The sequence below is a fragment of the Pinus tabuliformis genome, chromosome 8, assembly GCF_031772625.1.
Source record: "Pinus tabuliformis cultivar Carrire ecotype Pingquan chromosome 8, CPIR1, whole genome shotgun sequence".
Classification (NCBI taxonomy): domain Eukaryota; kingdom Viridiplantae; phylum Streptophyta; class Pinopsida; order Pinales; family Pinaceae; genus Pinus; species Pinus tabuliformis.
In genome coordinates, this window is record NC_142294.1 from 1,077,474,147 (window position 1) to 1,077,499,747 (window position 25,601).

Below are 25,601 nucleotides of genomic sequence, written 5' to 3' on the forward strand. Positions count from 1 at the left end.
CGTAACTTGGTCATATTAACTTCGTTTGGCGTGTACGATACCTTGTTGGAAATGTCTCTCCAAGTACTACAAGATTTGCATTAGGCCCCTGCTTAGGGTGCCTATGGATTTGGGCCTGCAGCGGAACTCAAAAAATGTCATTTAGGGGGTCAAAACTGTTTCAGAAGTCCAAGACCCGAAAAACTGCTATAAATAGTAAATGCTGAAATAAACAAGGAAACAAATGAAATCGACTAGAGGTCTAGGTGGAATAGGTGGGTGGAAACCAATATCCACCTAGATCAATCCTCCCTCCTTAGGAAGCAATGGTCCCCTTGCATGCAAAGCCTCCATGAGATGAGGAATTTTTTGTTGAACCTGGTCCCTAGTGAACCATTTGCCCTAGTGAAGGAGTTGGCCTTCTTTGACAACTCGATATAGCTGGATCCTCTACTGGTGAGTGTTCTTGATTTGCATGTCCATAATTTGATCAATTGTGGCTTGTTCCATGTAGTTCAGGTTTAGCTTTGTTGGTGTGAGTTGTTCTATAATATCAGATGTGTCCAACAATGGTGGAAAGTATGGTTGAAGGTGGTCTACATTGAACACTGGATGCAGACCAAGGAACAGTGGGATGTTGAGTTCAAAGGAATTGTCCCCTACAACCTTGGTGATTTTGTATGGCCCATATCAAAGCAGACAAAGCTTGCGGTGGGGTCCAGTGAGGGGCTCCTTTTGCAAAAGTAGCCAAACTTTGTCACCCACCTAGAACTTGTGTGACACTCAATGTTGATCATGACATTGCTTGTACTTAGCATTGGCTCTGTCCAATATATCATGGACTTGCTAGCGGATGCATTGAATGTGCTCAATTAAGTTGTTAACCTTGTCAACATCAGACTGGACATGAGTCAAATATGCTTGAGTAGCTACAAATGGTATGGCTACGTCAATGGGGACATAATGGTTGAAATCCCAACCCTACCTGAAAGGGGCTATCATTCGTTGAACTATGGAGAGTTATGTTGTAGTTGTGTTGGACATAGGGGAGACTTTCATCCCATGTGTGTGGATGCTCCGAGTTATACATGTAGGGAATGTGTATGATCATCTTGTTGACGACCTTTATTTGGCCATCAATTTGGGGGTGGAACACCATGGACTTAGTAAGTTTGGTATCCAACATCAACCATAGACTTGACCAAAATGCACTCAGGAATTTTCTATCCCGCTCTAAGATAATGGAATGTGGGATCCCAAAGTGTACCCACACTCGCTCAAAGAATAGCTTAACAGTGGCCTTTGTTGTGATACCCTTCTTGAAGGTCGCCATGATGGCCATCTTAGAGAATCTGTCAACGACCACGAAAACGCAGTCATTGTTGTGCTTAGTAGAAGGAAGGCCCAACATGTAATCCATGGAGATGGATTCCCAAGGTCGACTAAGAGTAGGCAAAGGAGTATATAGGCCTTGCTTCTTGATGGTTGGTTTGGCAATCACGCAAGCGGTAAAGGATCTAATGTACTTCCCAACATACAGACGAAGTTTCGGTCAGTATAAATACTTCTGCAGTACTGCCACTATTTTCTCTACTCCAAAATGTCCAGCAACCCGACTATAGCTCGCCTCCAAAATCATCTTTGCACTCTCGCTTGAAGGTACACAGATGTGTCCTAGGTGGCATAACATTGCATCTTGGAGGTGAAAATTTGGAACTTACTTACCTTGTAGGAGTGGCTAGTATGTGCTATCGAATTCTGGATCGCTCTTGTAAAGATTAGGCCACCCCGAAGTCTCGTGCCCATAAGAGTCTAGCACAGTGATCAACGCCATGGCTGGTAGTTGGCTAAGGCAGTCTACAACATTATTGGTGTTTCCCTTCTTGTACTTAATGTTCAATTGGAATTGTTGTAGTTGTGTGGACCATTTCTGATGGCGATTGTTCTACAACTTCTCTTGAGTCTGTATGAACTGCAGGGGTCGGTGGTCTATGAGGATGACCATTTCCTTCCCTAGAATGTAATGCTTCCATTAACGACAGGTCTACATAATGGAATACATTTATTTGTCATAAGTGGGGTACTTTAACACTGTGTATGAAAGTGTCTCATTATGGTAAGCCACTGGATGCCCTTGCTGAGTAAGAATTGCACCAATAATATAGTCGAAGGCATCTATCTCAATCTCAAATGGTTGTTTCAGGTTTGGTAAAGTGAGCACTGGAGCAGAACAGAGACGATGCTTCAACTTGAAAAACACCTTCCGTTGGGTTTCAGACCAAAAAAATTTGATTTCGCTCCGCCCTTGGTGACTTGACTTAAATGCCAATAGATATAATAGAATCCCAACATGACCTTGTAGTAGAAATTGGCAAGACCCAGAAAGTTGTGGAGCTCTGTTAGAGTGGTTTGAGCTGGTCAATCCTGAATGACTTGTATCTTGGTTGGATCCACATGCACACCCTTCTCATCACTGATGTACCCCAGATATTGAACCTGGGTCATGCCAAAAGTGAATTTCTCCCAATTGGCACACAACGTGTGTTATCACAAGGTTTGAAGGACCTGTCAAATATGGTGGAGGTGCTCTTCCCAACTCTGGTTGAAGATCAAGATGTCATCTAAATACACCATCGTGAATGGACTGGTAATATGTCGTCCATCAATCTCATGAAGGTTGTGGGGGAATTTTTCAACAACATAGTTACTGATCAAATGAGAATTGTTACCTCAAAACGGGACTCGAGCCTAAAAATCCCAAAAAAACATGAAAAAACAACCCAAAAATAAAAAGTGTTGATTATGCATATACCATTTTTTTTCAAAGTAAATTTTCAATATTTTTTAAAAATAACAGTAAAAAACAATAAAAGCCATTTTGTTTGGTGCAAAAAACACCTTGAAATTGAAAAGTGTTGATGCCGAAATAATGTCTTTTTTTTCAAGGTACATTTTCAACATTTTTTAATAATGACGTTAAAAATAAAATTTCATGACTCTAAAAAACTTTAAATCTCCAACGATTTTCAAGCATGATTTTAACAATAAAATATCACGTCTTTGAAAAGCCTTAAAATTCCAACGATTTTTAAGGATGACATTAAATTTAAAATATCATTTTTTTGAAAAACCTTAAACTTCCAACAATTTTCAAGCATGGTGCTAAGAAAAAATATTTATAACTGTCTTCAACCATAACATTAAAAATAAAATATCACGACTTAGAAAAACATTAAAATCTTGACAATTTTTCAAATGTGGAATTAAAACCAAAGATTATGACTACAAAACAATCTTAAAATTTCAAAATATTTCAAGCATGACATTAGAGAAAAAATTTATGACTAAAAAAAACTTTAAAAATGAACACCTAAATAAAAGAGTTATTATGCCAAGTGTAATTTTTTTAAAATGTTAAATGTATAGTGATTCTAAAATTTTAGCCTAAGACAACTTGATACATTGCCAAAAAAAAAAATTAAAGACCAACCATGAAATTAACAAATTGTGGTGCCGACTCGATTCCTTATAACAAAAAATTTAAAGGAACTGGGGGAGGGAGGGAGGGAGGAGGTGGTGAGGGGGGTAACGGGGGGTGGATGGTGGGGGTGAGAAGGGAGGGGGAGTGGGGGAAGAGGGTGTAGTGAGAGAGAGGGGTGAAGCGGGTTTTTTTTTATATTTTTTTAATATATATATATATATATATATATATATATATATATTTATTTTTTTTTTTTTTTTTTCTTGGATTTTTCTTTAATTTTGTTTTTTTATTTTTATAATTTAATTTTTTTAAATATGTTTTGATTTTTTGATTTTTGATTTTTTTAATTTTGTTTTGAATTTTTTTTTTTTTTTTAATATTTTTATTTTTGTTTTTGTTTTTCAATTTTTTTATATATTTATTTTTTTTTTCATTTTATTTTTTTAATATGTTTTCATTTTTTTTTTTTTTTTTTTTGAAAGGGTTGGTAGGGGGAGGTGGAGGGGGAAGGCGAGTGGGATGGTGGAGGGTGAGGGTAGAGTGAGGGAGAGGGGTGGGGCAGTTTTTTTTTTTTGTGTGTATGTATATATATATATATATATATATATATATATATATATATATATATATATATATATATATATATATATATAATTTTAAAGATGTTTTGAATTTTTTTTTAATATGTTTTGAATTCTATATTTTTAATATATTTATTTTTTTTGAATTTTATTATTTTTTAATTTTGTTTTTAAAATTTATATTTTATTTTAATGGTTTATATTTTATTTTTTAATATATATTTTTAATTTTTTAATTTTAATTTAAACTTTTTTTTTTTTTAATTTAAACTATTTTTTTATTTTAATTTGTTTCGATTTTTATTTTTATTTTTAAATTTTGAATTTTCTTTTTAAGTATGTTTTGAATTTTATTTTTATTTTAATTTTTATAATTTAATTTTTTTACTATGTTTTCAATTATTTTTTTATTTTAATTTGTATAATTTCTTTTTTAATTATTTTGAAATTTTTTTTTAATATATTTTTTTTATTTTGTTTTTAACTTAAAAAAAAACTTTAATTTTAATTTATGTTATTTCTTTATTTTTATGATTTTAATCTAAAAAAATAATTCTTAAATTTTTATTTTTATTTTATTTTTTATTTTTTATTTGATTTTTTAACTTAAACAAAATGTTTTTGGATTTTTTTTGGTTTAATTTGTTTTTCTTTCTTTAAATTATATATATATATAGAAAAAAAAATCCTGTTTTGGGAAAAACAGGCAGTATATTCGTAAAAGACAAGAGAATCTCTTACACCTCTCTAAGGTAGCTCCTAAGAAATTCTGGAGGTAGATTCTAACTAGGAAAACTAAAGATAATAATAAAATTGCTTTACACGACTGGAATTCCTATCTTAAAAAGCTTTATGAATCTCCAAATGTCATGGATAACTTTGAAACCCTGCTCACAACGAAAAAAGTTTTCTCATTAGAAGATATTGATTTTGGGGTTAATCGCTTGGCTAATGGGAAAGCTAAGGACATTGAAGGTTACCAGGCAGAAATCTTAAAAATTGGAGGTCTTGTCCTCATCCTCCATATTCACAAGCTTTTCAATCAAGCGGTCAAGCAAGGGTTCCCTAAACCATGGACTCAAAGCCTCATTATCCCTATTTTCAAAAGTGGGGATACAAATAACCCCTCTAATTATCGGACAATTGTGATCAACACTCTCCTGGCTAAGTTATAATGTATTATTTTTGGAAAGGAAGTTGAGCATATGGCTTGAAAGTGAAGGTAAGCAAGCTAAAGGCCAAGCGGGTTTTAGAAAGAAACACTCAACAATAGACCACCTCAGTACACTTAGGATCATTGTGGAGGAATGTCGCAATGATAAATCCAATCTCTTTTGTTGCTTTGTGGACTTTAGAAAGGCTTTCATTACAGTTCCTAGAAACAACCTTTGGAACATATTAGAATAGCTAAAGGTTCCTTTTGAGTTGAGAGTTGCCGCTATAAGGTTATATGAGAATGTAATTGCCAAGTTAAAGAGCAATGAGGGGTGGTCGAAAGATACTAAGTGTAATATCAGAGTTAAAAAAGGTTGCCTCCTCTCCCCTACCCTATTTAGCATTTACATCGACAAGCTAGAAGGTTGTTTAGAGGAAGCAGGATGTGCTGGCACGATCTTAGCTGGGATAGTCATCATCCTTCTTCTCTACGCTGACGATATTGTTCTTCTCGCAAGGTGCCCATCTGATCTTGATAAGCAACTTATACTTCTTAAGGATTTCTGCTCTACCATGGGTATGATTGTTAACACTGACAAAACAAAAGTTATGATTATCAAATCCAAGAAGGACACTTACGCTAATTTTATGTATGACAATAGTAACTTGGAGGAAGTGTCTTCCTACAAGTACCTAGGAATTGATATTCATCACAATATCAACTGGAACTGTAGCACCGAGAAAAGGATTAAGGGGATGGAAAGCTTATTTTGGTCTTTAAAATAATTGTAAAATGACAAACCTTGTAATGTGGGATAGAAAGAAGTTCCTCTTTGAAACTTTAGTCACTCCGGTTATCTTATATGGATGTGAGGTTTGGGGTTGTAGCATCTCTAGAGAATCCTGGAGAAAGATTGAGCAAATCCAGAAGCGTTTTATAATGTATAACCTCAAAATTAAAAGCAACACACCCTATCCTATTCTCCTTATAGAAGTGGGTCTTTCCCCTATCGAGAGCCTAGCTATGACTAGGTTTCTATTGTACAAGCACAAACTCAATAACATAGGAGACCATAAACTTCCTAAGCTAGCTTTAAATTCCAGCCAAAACCACCTAAGGCTCAAACGAGGTTGGTATAAAGACACCAGGGCCTGGTTAAACGATTCGGAGATCTACGAGAATGCTACATTGCAAAACATTAATAACATTAAAAATATTGTTACTTCTAAGTTCAAAGAAAAAATGTGGTGTGAGAAAGATTTAGCAGCTAAAACAAAATTAAGATATTATAAGGAGGTCATCAACCCCACCTAGAATATCAAAAGTATCTCTCTGTTTTAACTAGCTCAAAGAAGAAAACTAATATAGCCAAGATTAGAATGAACTCTCATGAGCTCCATAGTGAAACGGGTCGTTGGGCAGTTCCTAAAACACCATGGATGGAAAGGTTCTGCCATCTTTGTAAGAATGCGAACATCGAGGATGAAAATCACTTCCTCTTAGAGTGCCCCGCATACAACCACATTAGATCTCAGTTTCAAAATCTTTGTTGCAATACTGACCTTCCTAGTCTTTTATGTTGTCAAAAATACAGTGAGCTCGGGAGGCTTCTCTCCAAGCCTTTTGAGCATAGGAATAAAATCTTAAATCAAACTAAATAATTCATTTCTTTAGGTCTGATAGACCAAAGTTTGGTCTCAGTGGATGTTAACCACCACCATCATATATATATATATATATATATATATATATATATATATTTTTATTTATTTTTTGATATTTTTTAATTTGCTTTTTTTGTATTTGATTTTTTTGGGTCATGTTTTTTTTTTTTAGGTCATGTTTTATTACTAACATGAAAATCACTAACATTTAAAAAAATTGGTCATACTTGATACATAAAAAATTTAAAGTGGCAAAAATATGCTCCAAAAAAAAAGGTGTATTCTGAATCACCATTTTTCAAAATCGAGTGATTTTTTACTACCTTAAAAAAGCGGGTAACTAGGTCATTTTCGTGTTTGATCGATAACTATGTTCAACCCAAAAGGTATGACCAACCATTCAAAAAGGCCCTCCTTGGATTTGAAGGCAGTCTTCGACACATCAGAGGGTTCGATATGCACCTTGGGATAACCAAGCTTTAAATCAATCTTGCTGAAATATTTGACCCCCTTGAGCTGGTCCAGAAGGTCATCAATCTGTGGGATTGGGTACCTATTCTGGATAGTGCTATTGTTCAGTGCCCAATAGTCAATACAGAGTCTCTAGGTCCCATCCTTCTTTTGTACCAATACAATCGGGCTCCCACAAGGTGATGAGCTTGGCCTGATGTGCCCTTTCTGCAATAGCTCTTGAATCTTCCTCTTGATCTCATCATTCTCCAAAACAGAGGGTCAATAGATCGGTCCATTAGGTAGCAGCGTGCCCGAGGTTAGATTGATGGAGTGCTTGACCTGACAGTGTAGAGGTGCCCCTGTACGTGAGGCGAAAATGTCCTTGTACTCCTCCACGACTTTCTCCATCTGTTGTTGTTGTATGGAGGAGCCCTGTCTGGAAGCCGTGGCTAAAACCTTCTTCTTTCCCTGAGGGCGAATCATAAGGAAAAACAAAATCCTGTTCTGGGAAATGATCTTACTACATTGCTTTTTAGTGATCAAAGAGATGGTCATATGTAGGGCTACCTCCGGTATCCCGTACAACTTATTGCCCAAAGTAATAATCAAAGATCAAGGTCTAGACTCATATACAACATGTCACTTCCACAAGTATGGTTTTCCTAATAATCCATCACAAACTTCAAGAAGAGCAACATCACACAGTACCTCATTCGTTAAGGGCTTGATGTTGTAGGGAAGGCAACACTACTGGCTGACGTGAAGATCTCGTCCTTCATGAAGCCACTCGATGGTGTACGGATGCGAAGGTGTTGTAGTTGGGAGGTCCAGCTAGTTCATGACCTCTACTGAAATGAGGTTGTTTTGGCTCTTGTTGTTGACAATGAACTGCAACAAATAACCCTTCACCCACATTTTTTAGTGGAAGAGGTGTTCCCCCTCCTCTATATCTTCAGGCTCATTCTTCTGGACCTTGGTAGTGGCCACGGTGGCACTGGGCTCCACATCAATGAGTTGCTTCCATTTTTCATTCCTCTTGTTAGGTTCTGACTCAAAGACAGAACATGCGTCTGATTCAGAAGCCCTCAACTCGGCTACTAGTGACTACTTGGCTCAACACTCACTTGTGTTGTGAGTGGAGCTCTTATGGAACTCACACCATTTTCCCGTGTTCTTCTTTGTCTTCGTGGTGTTATTCTTTGTTTGCGGCTTTGGCGGGTTTTCCTAGGTCGCCTTGCCTTGGTTTTGTTCTTTTCACTATGGTTTGGGGGCACATTTTCCTTACTTCGAATTCACAAATCCAAATTCTCACTTCTTCTATTTAAACTTCTACTCAATCATAACAACGTATTCGTACACCATGTAGAGCGAGGAGATGTCCAAGAACTCCATCTTGTCCTAGATGTACTTATGTAGACAGTTGCGGTACTTGGGTACCAAATTCCACTCAGAATCCTTGATACTCAACTTCATACGAAGAGTATGGAAAACATTTTTGATGGCACATCTTGGTCCCTTCCCTCCCGTAGCGTGGTCCACTTGATGTGTTTATCTTCATAGCTCTCAACAGGGAAATATTGTTCCTTGAGGGTGTCTCGAAAAGAATCCCAAGTGGGTGTGACTGAAAATAGTGAGGATTCCCTCTCGTTCTTTTGTTCATAGTAGGTTTCCCACTAGTCCTTAACGTGTGGGGTGGCTTGAAGAAGTGAAAAAGTAATCTTTTCCCGATTGGAAAAGTCATGAACTGAAAAATATCCTTCCAATAGATTTAACCATTTATCTACAGCGTCTACATCTATCTGGCCCTCAAATATGGGAATATCGAAGTTAACTTGTACCTTAAAAGAATTGGTGCCTCGAGAGTGGTTGTTGGACGAAGATGCGTCGCTTGTTGGTAATCGTTGAAGGATCTCAGAAAAGTTTTCCATCATCACGTTCCTTTGTCATGCGAGGGCTTCCTCGAGCAGTATTTTGAAAGGATCTCCTACCTCATCATCTTTCTTTTCTTCCACCATGGGATTTCGTTGAGGTTTGTGAGGTTGCCCTTGCAAAGGTTCAACCAGTTTAATCCCTAACTCCTTATACCATGACCTCGCTGGGGACATGCAAAGAAAAACAAAGAAAGAGTAGACTGCTCTGATACCACTAATTCAAACTTAAACAAAAATGCAAAAAATTATAGATATAACCATAAATATAGAGATGTAATAGAAATAACACTTCATTTCATTAATATCAAAACATTGAAATATGCTTACAAACAGAATGGAAATAAACTAGCTCGGGCGATGGTATCTTATCTTTGAGAAGAGATGTGATGGCTTCATACCTCTGAACTATGTTACAATGAGGCTCAAGGGCCTATTTATTATTGAGCAATAAGGGAAAACCCTAAACCACCAAAACCATAGCCCTAGGAGATGGAATGCCAAGAGTTTGTGGGCCCATTGGGGTTAGTTGGGCAGCCAACCTCCTAGGGTTGTAACTAGTCATATTATCTCCAATTCTCACATATGATATCTTGTTAGAAAGGTATCTCTGAGTACTACAGGATTTCTGGAAGGCCCCTGCTTATGGCTATGGGCCCTGCCTATGGCTACGAGCCTACAACGAACCTAAAAATAACGTCGTTTAGGGGGTCAAAACTGATACGGAAGTTCAGGGCCCCGAAAAAATGCTAAAAGTAGTAAATTATAAAGTAAACAAAGAAACAGATGAAACCGATTGGAGGTCTAGGTGGAATAGACGGGTGGCCACCAATATCCACCTGGATTGAAACCCCACTTGAGTCTGAAAACCAAGTGGAAGATAAATAGTTTTTAACAACACTGGTTAGTAAACAAGTCCAAGAGACAGAGGCAGAGGCAGAGGAGGAAGCCCACAAAGAGAAATCTCTCATTCTAGAGTAGAAGGAACATAAACAATGTAGTTTTGCCACATGTTTTTACACTTACCATTGATTTCCAATATGCAGGTGTTGATGGTGCTGGACCCGCCAACATGTAAGGGGATCTCCCTAGTAAGAAGTCCCAATTAGAACTCAACGGTTTGGTGTAGGAGTCCCAGTAGTGGGTTGTATGGTAATTCCTTGACCACGATTTCACACAAAGGCAAGTAAGATAACTCTATTGGTAGCAAGTGTGTGACAGTTGCAGTGAGCCAAGGAAGGTGCATGAGAGGTTCGAACACACGGGGGTTGAGATGGGTGCGCCCCTTGGAAACTTGTGATAGCACACAGCTAAGAAGGGAACACACGAGTGAAGATACATCACAACATTGAAGGCAAGTTAGCAAGCAATCCAAAGTGATGGTTAAACCAACATCACATTTCAAAAAGATTCATACATACTTATACATAATAGTCCATACATGCATGCATAAATAAACAAATAAATATATCATTTAGAGTAAACCAGATAGCATAGAATACAATACAACATATGCATGAAATGTGTTGGCTCTGTTATATTTGAGAAGTGTAAGTTCCAGTCATACAATAAATCCATGTCCAACCACTAGTTCCAATAGCAGAACGTAACAGCCACAACCGCTTGCACCTCCAAAGAGATGTACTAGCTCTACGCAGTGGAGAAGCCATTACAATATTGTCCAAGATTTCTCTAAGATACTCTTATTGAAGCTTGGCTAACCAAAAGCCTTTACAATGAGTTATGAGGTTCTATTTACAGAAAAGGGTGGGGTGACTCTTGACATTGCCCTTTGTGACAGTTCATCTACCCTCATGACTCTTCATCTACTATATGGTTGTTACATCCAACTATCGACACTTGAAATTCCACTTGATAAGACGTTACATTACAATGCACATGTGCCCATGTGAGACAAAATGGCTTGAGAAAGCCATGCAAGACATCACTCACATTTGTTCCATTGTGGTAAGACCAAATCTTTGACATGCTTGTGATGGTGAAGGTGGTTCATTGATGCCATGCTTTGCCATCCGTGATGGTGTGCACGCGCTCCATGGTGACATCTTACTGAAGAGAACTCTTGCCTCTATTGCATCTGGTGCATTGGTGTCGCTCCTCCATCCAACTCGTCTGCTAACATCCACATGGTATTCTTGGGTGCAACCGAACTGGCAACACATTGATGCATAGTGTCTATGTTGATCTTCCAACGTGTGTTGGTGGTCATGCGCATCAGCTGTCAACTACATGTTTAGCTCCAGTTGGATTTGCTTCTTGTCTTTGCCTCGGTGAGTGTGCTAAATGGGTGGGATCACATGTGTGTGCACAATGACATGCATGTTGTTGAATTCCCTTGCATGCGATCAACAACACTGCTCACCATGTCTGCTCAGTGCCAGCTATTAGGATGGATCTTTAACTTGTACGAGCGCAGTTTCAACCGTGGGTGCATGTTGTGCCCGCTGTTGTACCTATTCTTGCTGCAATTCATTCTCTTGTTTATGCAACCCCTGTTCTTCCTTGATTTGCTACATGAGCACATGCAATTCCTCTCTATTATGTTCTCTACCTTTGCGTGATCCTCATGTCGTTCCATCACCTCATATCTTGAGTCTCCAAAATTTCTCTCACCACAAGTGGATATGCTTGAGATTGCAACTTTGTTCCGCCTCTGTGTTGTCAACAACCTTCCTCTTGCATTTGTTGCATTCGGTATGATGCCTTTAGCTATTTTTCATGATGTTGCTTGCTGTGATGCTGCTTTGTAATATCTTGATGTCCTTGTCTACGAACAACTTGATGTCTTTGTGGGTAGGCAAGTCCATAAACACTTGATTGACTACATTCCAAGTGTGCTCTGAAAGGTGTCTTCGACTATGCTCTCTTGGAAACCATTGTACCTGTACTAGTGAGAGGAAGATGAACACCTGTGATATTTGGAGACATGGCAACACTCATGGCAAGCAATCTGTCAGTCGAAAACCAAAACAAACTTGAGAACTGACTTGCAACATACCTGTGTGACTGATCATGAAAGTTGTACAATTTCCGCTGAGAGGTCGGGAGACTGACAGCCAAAATTGCACAAGGCATAGTCTGGGTTATTAGGGGGCTGATTGACTGTTGGAACTACGTAATGAAGAGTCCAGCCTATCCTGCTGAGGATTGAAACTATGCAATGTGCAATTTCAGTCAGCAGTGACATGCAACCAACAAACTGCCTTGCACATTTTTTGGGGCCAACAGGACACTATATCTAGTAATTGCAAAATGCAAGCCTGCAGGTCAGTGTCTGGCTAGACTTGCACAATTTCTAGAGGGAAGGCAGAGCCTTCGCTTCCATAAATGCACAGTGCTAGCCGGGCAAGGCACGGTCTGAGCCAAGGTAGCCCAGTCCGGCCAATAGGCAATTGGAAACATGAGAAGTGTGAATGCATGAAGAGATGAGTGCAAACAAGAGTGAATGATCATTCATGCAAACAACAAGTGCATGATTTAGGAAACGGGAAAGCATGCAAGTGTGTGAAGTGAGTCGCCGCAATGATGAGCATCCGTGCAAAACAGTTCCATGCATGAAACAACAGTGAGATTTTCACCAAAACTGAAATGGTGCTAGTACAAGCTAGTATGTATCAAAATGGCAACAAGTGCTCACTGAAATCAAGTAGACAACATTCATGTGAAGCGAAACACAAAAAGCGACAAAAATGCAACACAGGACATGGAAGGTGGGCTTACCCCAAAACAGATAAGGTGAATGTGCCGATGACTCCTAGATGAAATGTGGGATGTCAAAGTTGCAAGGTCGGTGTGAGGAATGAGCTTTGTAGCATCCAGTTGATGAGTTTTGATAAGATCTATGTTGTGACGTGCATGCCACAAATCTAGGAAAAACAACACTTAGTGGGAGGCTTCTTAGATGATCCTTGCATGTAACCTCTAGCTGCCAAAAATACATCCCTGAATCAAGGGATGCCTTTGCATGCTGCCTTGGGAAGAGCATCCCATGCATGCAAATCAATTTTTCTCGGTCCCGGACGGAACCGGTCAACTCAACTACACATGTAACAATCTGCTCAGTTGGGAGGAAAAAATGTGCATTTCTAGGAGGGAGCTAGACTGGACTCCCAGAGGGATTGCACAATTTGTGGGTAGAGCAACTGACTACTGCCTAGAATTGCACAATTTTTGGGCTGAGCAACCCTGCTGGGAGGAGCGCAATTTTCTAGCTGAAGTTTTATTGGCAGATTTGCGCAATTCTGGATCCCAGCAAGTTGCCAGATAGAATTGCACAATTTATGGGGGGAAGGTTGGTTTCCCTCCAAAATTGTGAGAATTCTTGACGGAGGTGCTCAACCTATAGCTAGACAAAGTCCGAAAGAATAGCCTATGAGGAGAGTGCAACAAGCTTTGATGGACAAGCTATCTATCTGCAAGAAAATCACTGAAGCTTGTGTACTTGGCGAAGAAAGGCATGCTGCTGCGAAAGGTTGGTAGGGAGCTCCAAAATGAAGCTAAGGCAAAATTTTGGAGGGTGGTTGTAGCCGCTACAACACTTGGCGACACACTGGTAGAACTCCAGCTCTTCGAATGGATCTTGTTCATGAAAAAAAAGTCTAACACCTCCGGAAGTATTGTTCAGTTCTTAGTTCCTCTTGGCTTCCACACTAGCTTGATTGTAATATGTAGCATATGCTAAGATCTTGGCCGATTGACACACATTCCAAGCCAAGACAACACAGTTGTTTCGATTAGGGTTGAGGGGTATATTAGTGCACAAGCAGTATAGTCATCAAAGTCTTAGTTTCATCTCTGGTGTTGCTCTGCTGCTAGTAGGCCTGGACAATACCCCGGAGGAGTCACATAGGAACACAAGCATGGCTTCGCTACCTGCGAGCCTAGTCAATACCCTGGCAAAGTTACTTGCATCACCTCTCTGCGTAGGAAGCCTTTCTCTTAGCACTTATTCGTTTTAGAGGCAAAAGAGGGATCCTGACTTATTGAGAGCAGAAGAGGTTGTTCCTGCAAAGAAGTAATTTATTATACCTCTGACATGCCTGTTAAGGTTTTCCCCCTCACCTTACTCTACTTGACTGAGTTGACAAGGGTTAATCCAAAAAAAACTGACTAGAGTAGGTGACACTAGTTAGCATGCAAGCATTGTGTTTTCACCAAGGTTCACTTCAAACAATACATATTTTCCGTTAACGTATCATGGACTAAAAGTAACAAGGTCTTCATACAGAGGCAGGATGACATATAACCAAGTAGTGATAGCTGCACAAGGCCTCTTGTATTTTACCAAGCTTGTTTCACGATTCATACATGGTTTCATGTGACACTAACCTATGAATGAAATAAGAAAACAAACAAACAAAAAAGAAAAGCAGAAGCAGAAGAAAAAGTGAAAGAAAAATGAGTAAGAAAACAAGCAAGAAAACAAACAAACAAACAAACAAAGTAAGCAAACAAGCATGCAAGCAAACAGGCTGAAAGAAAACACTAGTACTCCTAAGCTAATGGTGCATGGGCCTGATCACGTGAAGTGATATTTCCACTGCAGTCATCGGCGCATTGGTTGACCCATGTTGGTGAAGGCATAGTTTGCGAAAATCGTAGTTGCGCAAACTAGCAAGCATGAAAGATATAATGATGAAGACAAACACACTGTGAGCTTACAAGCGACCACAGAACAAAGAAGAGTGAAAGCACATGAAATGCATTCTGTGGAGTTGTCATGGTGTTGTGCTACACTACGTGTAGATGTTGCGTGTATGCATTCTCTTAATTATGACATGCAAGAAAAAGTGAGAGAGGTAGACCACTTATGTTGTGCATGTGTGCTTGCTGTGTAAGATTCCTCCAATGCATGAGTGATGGGGTCGTGTAGCTCGAGTGGAGGAAGAGAAATCTAAGTGTTTGGTTGATCTTCAATGCAAAGCAAAGAGTGATGAGGAGACTTGAGTGTTTCAACAATTTCCCGACCAGAAGTGAAACCAACCTTAGGACAACGAGGGCTTGACATAACCATCAGCTTGGGCTGAAGTGCCTTGACAGTCTATGGGGTTTCAACTTCATCGACAGATAGATCATCGTAGACCAGTGTCTTGGACATATTAACAACAATTGAATCAACATCCTAACTGTATGAGGAAGTGGATATATCACGACAACCAAGATCATAAAATTCAAGATGTTTGTCGGCATCCTCATGATCTGATGAATCAGACAGAGGGGTAGATGGAAAGCAAAGATTTTCACGCTCAATGTTTTCAGGGAAGATAGATGACAGATTGGATGGATTTTCTGAAGAATATGTGTCCTCTCTACACTGTAATGACAGACTGACATCCGATGTGTCCCGTGAATGATCAGAAGTAGAAACATCCGGAAATGGGTTTTCACAGTGGAAATCAGCAGTGGAAAAATCACAAGGGATGTTAGGATAAAGCGGATGAGGCATGGTTGGAAGGGATCCATCCTTCACCGCGTGTTCTTCCTTAGATTCCCACACACACTCATCATGAATGATGGCACAGGTTAACTACATAAGACCAACTCTGTCGACAACTTGATCCTCATTCACAATAGGTGAGGAGTCCAGAATGGGAAACACAAGACAGTACAATCTGAAGGATCAACAGAACGCGAGGACGGAGGTTGAGGGAATGAATCCACATGAAAACTAACAAGCTTACAAGCCAAATCTACACAGATATCAAGAGCAGGTGGGGTGGGAGAATGTGACAGTTCAATAGATGTGTGTGCATGTTCTCCCACATCACTCTGCGGTGGTGGAGCTGTTTGATGAAGTGAAGGCGGATAGTCACTTGTGACAACATTTGTGCCTGCCTATGATTACGCGGCTCCATCACCCAAGTGTGTTGAGCGAGGTTCGGATATGTGAAGAAGATACTCAAATCTTCCATCGAGAAATTCCCAATCAATATCATCTTCATGGAATCGGTATGCAAGATTACAAAAGTGTGTGTAAAATTGATCAACGGATTCATTGGGTGCTTTTCGTAATTTCATAATTTCTTTGTTTAGTGCTTTACAATCAAAGTGATTGAAAGCACGGTCTATCTCTATGACCAGATGAGCAAGAGAATGAATAGATTTTTCGGGCAGCGTGGCACACCAGTGCATTAGGTGCCCTCGAAGAGTGTAGACGAATAGCGTGCAGGTCATGTATTCTTCAAAGATTCCATGCCTTTCACATGAGCCTACAACGCTGACCGGATGCCTAACCAAGGCTACATGGCCTCCACCATCATATGTTTTATGAGACAAGTTATCTGAGAGCTTTTCCGAGATGATGAAATTGTTTCCATAAGACATACACTCCAAAAGAGAAACTCGGTAGTTAGTCATGATAGATATGTAGAGATAAAACACATGTGAGGACTCATCCTGTCATCTAGCCCTCCTTCTAGTGCCAAAATGTTAACAGTGCTGGACCCGCCAACATGTAAGAGGATCTCCCCTGTAAGAAATCCCAATTAGACCTCAGACCGTTTCATGTAGGAGTCTCAGAAGTGGATCGTATGGTAATGTCTTGACAACGATTTCGCATAGAGGCAAGTAAGATAACTCTATTGGTAGTAAGGGTGTGATAGCTGCAGTGAGCCAAGGAAGGTGCATGAGAGGTTCTAACACACGGGGGTTGAGATGGGTGCGGCCCTTGGAAACCTGTGATAGCACACAGTTAAGAAGGGAACACACGAGTGAATATACATCACAACATGGAATGAAAGTTAGCAAGCAATCGAAAGTGATGGTTAAACCAACAACACATTTCAGAAATATTCATACATACTTATACAGAATAGTCCATACATGCATGTGTAAGAAAACAAATACATATATCATTTATAGTAAACCAAATAGAATAAAATACAATACAACATATGCATGAAATATGTTGGCTCTGTTATATTGAGAAGTGTAAGGTCCAGTCATACAATACATCCATATCCAACCACTAGTTCTGAGAGCGGAACATTACAACCACAACCATCTGCTCCTCCAAAGTGATATACTAGCTCTGCACAATGGAGAATCCAAGGATCGTTACAATATTGTACAAGCTTTCTCTAAGATAATCCTATCGAAGCTTGGCTGGCCAAAAGCCTTTACAATGAGTTATGAGGTTATATTTATAGAAAAGGGTGGTTGACCCTTGACATTCCCCTTTATGACAGTTCATATACCCTCATTAATCTTCATCTACTCTATGGTTGCTAAATCCAACTATCGACACTTGAACTTCCACTTGACAAGACATTACATTACAATGCACATGTGCCAATGCGAGACAAAATGGCTTGAGCAAGCCATGCAAGACATCATTGACACTCAGTCTATTGTGGTGAGATCAACTCTTTGACATGCTTGTGATGGTGAAGGTGGTGAGATGATGCCAAGCTTGGTCATCAGTGATGGTGTGCATGCGCTCCATGGTGACATCTTGCTAAAGCGTACTCTTGCCTCCGTTGCATCCAGTGCATTAGTGTGCCTCCTCCATCCAACTCGTCTGCTACCATGCGCATGGTCTTCTTGGGTGCAGCCAAACTGACAACATAGTGATGCATAGTGTCTGTGTTGATCTTCTAGTGTGTGCTGGTGGTCATGCGCATCAGCTGTCAACTGCATGTTCAGCTCCAGTTGGACTTGCTTCTTGTTTTGCCTTGGTGAGTGTGCTGAATGGGTGAGATCGCATGTGTGAGCATAATGACATGCATGCTGCTGAATTCCCTTTCATGCGATCAACAACACTACTCACCATGTCTACTCCATGCTAGCTTCTAGGATGGATCTTTAACTTGTACGAGCGCAGTTTCATCCGTGGGTGCATGTTGCGCTCGTTGTTGTGCTTGTTCTTGTTGCAATTCATTCTCTTTTCTATCCAACTCCTGTTCTTCCTTGAGTTGTTGCTTGAGCACATGCAACTCCTCTATATTATTTTCTCTACCTTCGTGTGATCTTCATGTCATTCTGTCACCTCATAGTTGAGTCTCCAAAGTTGCTCTCACCACAAGTGGATCTGCTTGAGCTTGCAACTTTATTCCGCCTTAATGTTGTCAACAACCTTCCTCTTGCATTTGTTGCATCAGGTATGTTGCCTTTAGCTGTTGTTCATGATTCTGCTCGCTATGATGTTGCTGCCATCATGTCTTGATGTCCTTGTCTATGAACAACTTGATGTCTTTGTGGGTAGGCAAGTCCATAGACACTTGATCAATTGCATCCCCAAGTGCTCTCTAAACGATGCCTTTGACTCTGCTCTCTTGGAAACCATTGTGCTTGTATTGCTGAGAGGTAGATGAACACATGCGATACTCGGAGACATGGAAACACTCATGGCAAGCAATCCGTCAGTCGAAAACCAAAACAAACTTGAGAATTGACTTGCAACATACTTGTGTGACTAATCATGAAGGTTGCACAATTTTTGTCGGGAGGTCGGGAGACTGACTGCCAAAACTGCACAAGGCACAATCCAAGATGTCAGGAGGTTGACTGATTGTTGGAACTGCAGAATGCATAGTCTAGCCTGGCCTACTAAGGACTGAAATTGCGTAATGTGCAATTTCAGTTAGCAGTGACATGCAACCAGCGAACTGCATTGCACAGTTTTTGGGGCCAACAAGACACTACCTCCAAGAATTGTGCAATGCAAGCCTAGAGGCCAGTGTCTGGCTAGACTTCTACAATTTCTGGAGGGGAGGCAGAGCCTTCGCTTCTAGAAATCCACAGTGCTAGTCGAGCAAGGCATGGTCCAAGCCAAGGCATCACAGTCCAGCCAACGGGCGACTGAAAACATGAGAAGTGTGAACGCATGAAGAGATGAGTGTGAACAAGAGTGAATGATCATTCATGCAAACAACAAGTGTAAGATTCGGGAAACGGGAAAAAATGCAAGTGTGTGAAGCGAGTCGCCACAGTGGCGACTGTTCGTGCAAAAGAGTTCCATGCATGCGAAAACAGTGATATGTTCATCAAAACTGAAATGGTGCTAGTACAAGCTAGTATGTATCAAAATGATAGCAAGCGGTCATTGAAATCAAGCAGACAACATTCATGTGAAGTGAAACACAAAAAGAGACAAAAATGCAACATAAGACATAGAAGGCGGTCTTACCCCAAAACAACTAAGTTGAATGTGCCGATGACTCTTAGATGTAATGTGGGATGTCAAAGCTACACTGTCAAGGTGAGGAATGAGCTCTACAACATCTAGTTGATGAGTTTTGATAAGATTGAGGTTGTGACACGCATGCCAAAAATATAGGAAAAGTGACACTTGGCGAGAGGCTTCTAAGATGATCCTTGCATGTAACCTCCAGTTGCTGAAAATAGATCCTTGAATCAATGGATGCCTTTGCATGCTGCCTTGGGAAGAGAAGCCCATGCATGAAAATCAATTTTTCTCTGTCCTAGATGGAACTAGTCAACTCAACTGCACATTCAAAAGTCTGCTCATCTGGGAGGAAAAAATGCGTATTTCTAGGAGGTAGCTGGGCTAGCTGCCCAGAGGGATTGTGCAATTTCTGGGTAAAGCAATTGACTGCTGCCCAAAATTGTGCAATTTTTGTGCTGAGCAACCTTGCTGGGAGGAATTGCACAATTTTCTAGGTGAAGCTTGACTGGCAGATTCGCGCAATTTTGGAGCCCAGCAAGTTGCCAGAAGAATTGAGAAATTTTTTGAGGGAAGGCTGGTTGCTCTCCAAAATTGTGCAATTTCTTGAGGGAGTTGCTTAGCATGCAGCTGGACCAAGTCCAGAAGAATAGCCTATGAGGGGAGTGAAACAAGCTCTGATGGACCAGTTGTCTATCTGCAAGAAAATCACTAAAGCTTGTGTACTTAACGAAGCAAGACATGTTGCTATGAAAGATTGGTAGGGAGGCTCCAAAACGAAGCTAAGGAAAAATTTTGGAGGGTGGTTGTAATCACTATAATAGCAGGTAAGTAGGACGATTATGAAGAAGAGTTAAATTTCCTTGAAGCATGGCTTGAAACGCCATGTCTATATGAGATCTGCATAGAAGCTGCAGAAATGATTGTTGAAGACAACGTGCAAGATAAACACATCAATGAAATTTTTAGGTATTGGAGTTTTGAAGAGATAAAATTTTATTCTCATCTTACGTTGCAATAAATTAATGATGAAAGCATACTACAGAAGATAATATGTGGCAGTAGCCCACATACATGTCGTTTTTTTAAGAAGTCTAGGACATGCTTAGACAACCTAAAACAATGGAATACCTACACCAACAAATGAAAAAACTAGGGTTTCAAGGATACAACAAGAAGAAAAAGTTGAAACAATTTAGAGGCTACATGATCTGGAAGAAGAGAATAAGAAAATAAAATTTATTTGAAGTCATTCTTTTTTAAATTGTAAGCCTAGCTGAGACATAGACCAGCAGACATCTTAATTGAATTTTTATGTGGTTGTAATTAAGGGTGAGTGTTGGAGAATCTAATCCAACCACTTGATAGGTGGCACATCTATCCATCCAAGTGTCCTAGTTCAGTTTTAGTTAGTCTAGTTCTGTTGAGTTTAGTTCAGTCTCACTACAGTTATTTATCACTAATGTCTCCAATGTAATCATATTTAACTTATTTGTAATATTGAGAAGAGAAAAAATCTATGCTTCACGATTTCTCTTCATTCTTTATGATAACCTTGTATCTTTCTCTAATGTAATATGATATATATACAATTGTGCAGCACCACATATAAGTAATAAATATCTTGCACTATATATATATATATATATATATATATATATATATATATATTTGTATGTGCAACACTACACATTGTATGCTTAAAAATACAATAACATATATATCTAATAATTTAGGGTTTTTATTTTCCTTCACTAACCTGTTGTAGGAAATGTTATTGAATTGAATTGAATAAACCTAAGTTGCATTGGTACTGCTCCCAACCCTTGGAGAGAAAGTACCCCACGCTCCAGTGCTCCTGGGAGCGTAGGAGCTGGTCTGAAACACTTCAAAATAGTCAGGAGCTTCTACAAGAACGTTGGAGGTTTACAGGAGCTTTGTAGTTCAGAATGAGGATTTTTCGGTACTGATTTCACCTGGGAACTTTTCTCAAGAACATGTGGGAGCTTTCATCCATTGAGTGCTCCTCAGTGTGTGGGAGCTCCCACACGTTCCAGAGCCACAAGTACCCACCGTCGGGAAGAAAAGCATGACTCTTTGGCGGGGAATTTTTTTTTTTTTTTTTTTTTTTTTACATTTGAAACCAATTATTTGCCTTCCCTTTCCTATATAATCAATATCCTGCTCGAGTGAGTCAAGTCAGCCCTTTGAATCTAAATTTCTGAGTTTCTTTGTGTTGAAAAGTGTGCAACAAGAAATGTAAAAATAGAAATTGCTAAAAATAGTAGTTTGACCAATGAGCAATTTGGCCACGTTGGGTGAGAGGTGAAACTGCTAAAAATAGCATTTTTGGGTCCCTTCCTATTTATAGCAGTCCCTGGTCTATCTATAGGAAGTAAATTCGAATTTGGTCCTACCAGCAGTTTGGAATATTAATTAATTAATTCTCCATAAGTTAATTAGTTAAGGAAAAGCAAACTTGAAGTCTTTGTGAGAACATGCAATTATTTCTCCATTGATTGAGGAATTAAGGATGAGTTCTATATTGAGAGGATCAGTTGACTTAGTTTAACTTAGTCAAGTTCAGTTACAATAATTTAACAAATTGTTAAATTAATGAGATATAGTTTGTTGATGCTTGCATGCATGTGATAACTATTATTTCAGATAACTGAGTATTTTCTCATGGATAACTGATGCATGGCAGTTCAGACAGAGACCCAGTTGAGATCAGATGGTGGGACAGTGTTTTGTCAGTTGCTGGGATATTTCTAGTAAGTTTCCTTGCATGCAGGAGGAACTTGAGTCCTCAAGTATTGCGTAGTTGGACCTAAGGTTGACAGCAGGTATGATCAAGCCAATTTATATGTGTTTTGTAATTGGACCCCAATCAAAACTGCGCAAGGAAATAGGAACTTGGACCTGAGGTGCAGCCTTTATATACAGGACTAGGTAGTCCATGATCTTTATCATCAGAGTATAGAGAGAGCAGGATAGCTTTTGAGCTGATTCTTTTTGTATGTTGTTGAAGATTTCCACTTGATTGATAATACAGAGATGGGATTTTAGGCTGGTGCTTTTCCCAGATAAATTCTTGTATGTTATGTGTGATTGATTCCTTCTTATCAATTATATGTGTTCATGCTTGATGTTGCTTATGGTTGATTAGCTTCTGCAATGTTTATGGTAGATGTAGATCTAGTATTATGCTTTAGTACATTGCAGGTGAAATTTCTACATGATATCAGTGAGCTAGCTGATTTGTAGAGAAAATTCTACACTTTGTGTGTTGTGGATGCTTCAACTATTTCTGAGTTTCTTTGTGTGTTGTGGATGTTTCACTGAGGGATGTTGCCGCTATCATGGGTGAGCCATTGAGCACCAAGGGACGCTGCCGCTATCATGGGTGAGCATTGATCATTGGGGGAAGTTGTTCAAGGCTCAAGCATTGACATTGTATTGTGTTGTGTGCATTGATGCATCGACATTGTGTTTTTTAAGGCTTTGGATCACACGTTGTTGTTTAGGACCGTGTGTTCAAAGGTAAATATTATAAAAGTTGTGTGTTCAAACTTCAAATTATTTGATGTTGGTACCCATCTTACATTTATGATTTTAGGTGTTTCTGCTTCAAAGTGTTCTTTGGATACATTAGTTGTTGTTGTGTGCTTCTCTTTTCTGGAGCCTGCTACCTTATAATGCGTCTTTCGATTTTTTAGTAAGAATGGTTGAGAGTGTTTTGAGTAGATGATTCATGTACTTTATATCCTCGTTACTTCACTCAACTGGCTTCCTACAATATTGTTTTTAGTTTTTATTGATTCTCACGATTTTAGATGCAATGAAACAATGTTTAGGGACATTATGAATATTGCTTAATAATAACATTGTCCATTGAACATCGTTTAAGAAAGTCACAAATGTTTTTAAATTTTTTTAATGGCTTCTGGCTTTTAACTTTTTTAATGGCTTTTCGCTTTTAATGTTTTTTATTTAAATCTATTTCAGTTTGATATATTTTCAAATGTTTAAAGGATCAATTTTTCTCGATCATAAGTTTAAGAATGCAAAATGGTAAAAGAAATTTTTGCGAACTTTAAAATTTTGCATTTCTCTTTATACTTAATCATGCTTAGTGGCTTAAAAGTTAAAATAGATTTTAAATTACTATTTTAGTCGTCGCGTTGAAGACCAAAAGGGCCATTTCTTTCAGTGTTAAATTTTCATTTTCAGCGTTACTTCCCTTCCTCTTTTTTAAATTTGTATCCTTAAGTTTGCATTCTCAATTCTCCTCTTTCTATTTGAAAATTTCTCATTCATCCAAAATAATTTTCTCGTAAGTGGTCAACCACTAAAAAATTTCACATTTCTTTAAATGAGCTTAAGTGCCTTCGAAATAAAAAAACGAATGGGCTCTGAGAAGAAATATTTGTTCTGCCAGAAAACAAAGTTTACAATATTTTTACCGACAACTGGTGTAGTCTGCCAATAAGTAGTCAACTCTTGTATAGAACACAACTTGTATGGTTTTCTAGTGGTTCTTCAAGTAGGCTACAATACCCTCTAAAAAATGTGGTTTTGACATAAACATAAATTTACTATTCATGTACAAGGAATATTATATTATTGGAAAGTTACTATAAAATTACAATTGAATTCAATCAATCACAATAGGAGTGTATCACAAATACAATATTGTGACAAGAAATTGGGGTTTTGGTAACTTTTCTTAGCTTCAGTTAGTTTTTTGGATATAGACGTCCTTTCTGTCGGTGAATACCATCCACTAGGAAACTAGAAACTCTTTTTGGTTCATGTTATTTCACTAAGAATAAAAGTGGTTGTTAAAAAAATGGAGGCAATTGCATCTTCCAAAACAATTATAATATACTCTTTTGTGCTTGCAAGTAGCAGTGAGTTGCAGAGTGCTGCTTTTTGGCATCACAGATAACTTGATAAGAGAGGTATATAGATAAGATATGACTCATTTAGGTTGACTACTAACTTTTTTTTGTTCTTTATGATGAGTGGATGTCCCTTAACATTTCAAATCTTGACATGGTTTATTCCAGAAATACTCAACAATATGTATAACTATAGAAATCTTCATAATAAAACAGAAAAATTAATAACTAGTTAGAATATTCAATCTTACACTTCAAATATTTGAAATTTCTTGATCATAGTTTTATGAATTACATAGGCAAAGCATAATTCAATGTACATTGCTTTTAAATTATAATTATATCAACTCGTTAAAGTTTCTTAGTTTTCCAATTGAAATTTAATGATGTTTTATGTTAAGAGTCAGGGCACATAATCTGGTTGCACTGATCATTGACTAGTTTATTATTTTATGAGAATATGCAAATTAAATATTAATATTTTGAGTTTTATTTTTTGTGATTTATCTACATTGTAAAATCTATTTATTTGCTCCACTTCTAATGTTTTTTTGTATTTTAATTTAAATTTTCAATATTGATACCATGGATAGAGGGTTGGGAAATGAATGTGGTAACAACAACAGCAGAATGATACCCCCACTACCTCCACAAGCTCAACAAGTTCAACAACATAATACAAAGGCAAAAATAGGTACCCACAAGCAATCTAACTACATTTCCAAGAAGTCTTTAATGAAATAGACATTATATCTCCTAATAATAAGAGAGGTAGACATGAAGATTCATCCCAATGTATGAATGAACAAAGTCACATCCAAATTGAGACTAATCAAGGGAGTTCTATCACTAAGAAGACTATTGTAAGTGAATTCATTCAAAAGATGTACAATGTCTTGCATAAGGCTAAAGCAAATAATGCCATAGTAGATTTTTTTATAGTGAACAGAATTTCATTTAATGCCACTCATTCACCATACTATAAAGAAATGATAAGAAAAATCATAGCTATAGGGATAGGATATGCACCCCGAGGGTACAACAAAATGAGGACTTCATTATTAGATAGAGGGGTGACAAGAACGCATGGACTTATGGAGGACCTCAAACAATCTTGGGTTCATTCAAGTTGTTTAATTTTCATGGATGGTTGGACAGATATTCAACAAAGACCTTTGTTGAATGTTATTGTCACATCACCAAAAGGGCCTTATTTTTTAAAGCAATTGATTGTAGTGGAAAAACTAAGGATGTTACTTTCATGTTTGAAATGTTGAAGGATGCAATTGATGAGGTCGATCCTTAAAA